The sequence below is a fragment of the Cariama cristata genome, unplaced genomic scaffold (genome assembly GCF_000690535.1).
Source record: "Cariama cristata isolate BGI_N322 unplaced genomic scaffold, ASM69053v1 scaffold10854, whole genome shotgun sequence".
In the NCBI taxonomy this organism is placed as follows: Eukaryota; Metazoa; Chordata; class Aves; order Cariamiformes; family Cariamidae; genus Cariama; species Cariama cristata.
Genome location: NW_009611293.1, coordinates 75,551 through 77,432, shown reverse-complemented (window position 1 = coordinate 77,432; position 1,882 = coordinate 75,551).

The following is a 1,882-nucleotide window of genomic DNA, read 5'->3' as shown; positions in this document are numbered from 1 at the left end:
TCCCCAGCGCCGACACTGCGGTCCTCATGGAAATGCTGATTGATAATGTAATCCACGTATCTCGCTTTTTCTACGTACTTGCTCCCAGAACCGATGTAAATCCTCCGTGGACCTTCCTCTCCCGAAAGTTAGAGGCAATTCGATGAGCACCCCTCAGGGGGAAAAAAAGCTGGAATAAATTTCGGGGGAAATTGCTGGGGAGATAAAATTGGAATGAAACCCCAGTGCTGTGCAGTATGCAAGGTGTGCAAATAAATGCTGTCAGCTGGAGAGTTTATAGCAAAAAAGAGCAGAAAGGGTCTTATCAAACGCTACCTGAGGTATCAAATGCCACCTCAGTTTTCCCCCGATATTCTGAAAGCAGCTGATTCTTTAACCACTTAACTGTCCCACCAACAATGTCAAACTTGGCCCGATTTATTTCGTTGCTTACTGACACACCAGCTCATCTCTGCTTGAAACTCTGGTCATCCTCCTCCCTCCCTCAGCTTTGTCTTACTGACAAGACCAAAACGCCTTTCGTCAGCCCAAACAGGGCAGTAACAAATAAAAGTGGCAGAACAAAAGAAGGCTTTGCTAAAAAAAAAAGGGGGGGGGGGTGGAGTTAGGAATCAATAGAAAGTCAGGGACTAGAGAAACAGGTGAAAATATTTTGGGGAAGAAAGGGGTGCAAAATTCTTTGGCTGAGCTACATCCTCTTGCCTGGATTTATGGTGAAGAAGGGAAAAACCTGTGAAATTTGCCTTCCCTCTCACCCTTCTACTACAGTGTGTAAATATGACGTGCTCTTATGTTGCACTGAAAAATTTATGAGATTTTGGAGCACCTGACAGTCCTGGGACATCACCAAATCTCTACTCTAATCATATATGCAAGCATAATTCTTGGGTGTAGGTACACGAGTTGAAGGAAAGAGCTCAGCAGAGTTCTGAACTTCTGCATAGCCTTGGCTGTGCAAATTGTGGTGGATCTCTTACGTTTTTTAACCTGGTGGACTAAAGGTGTATTGATGAGGAATAATCCCTTCCTGCTACCTGTGCTTAGGCTAGTAGTTGATAGCTGATGATATTACTAGAATCTGCAGGGTAACCTTATATGAACGGCTGGCACATCTCAGCTGCATATCTTGTGGTGCTTGACATCTCAGGCTTACACTATTAATTGTACAGTAAATGTAGACTAAAGAGAGGAGTTTGGTTGGGGGAAAATTACCTTTCAGTTCATGCAGTTGATCTGTTGCTTTTGCAAAAAGAGCTTGCGCTGAGAAATTCTTTGGGATATTGTGTGGGATGCAAGCAAACACAACGGGCTCAGTCACCTGCTGGTAGACAACCCTCCTTTCTCATTTAGGAAACCACACCAAAGGATGTCACTGATAGATAGTTAATGGGGGCAGAGGTAGGGTTGAAAACCTACAATGAAGTAGATCTGATTTTTTAAAAAAAGTTTTCTTTAAAAAGCTATGTGAAACCAAAGGCATTAGTAGCTAGACTGTCTCTTTAGGCAGACCTGAATTTGAGATGGATTAAGCTATGTGTAACACCTGATGGCAGGAAAGTGACATTTCTTCTCTACTCTTGCTTTCCTTAGGGAATGTATGAATGGGGAAGTACAGTTAGTAGCTCAGATTTGGCTTTCCCCTCAGTGGCAGAGTGGTATTTTCCCAGTGGGCACTGGCAATTTCTGAGTATTTTCCCAGGTCAAACCAAGGAGTGCCCAGGTGTGCAGTGCTCACGTAGCATACCACCCATGGTCTGGGCAATCTGCATGGGGACGTGCACATTTTACACAGGACTGAAGTCCAAGTCAGCAATTAACTGTAAAACATCCATATTTCCATCCGTGCCTACTGAAGTCTTACGGCAACATAAAATTTGGCTCA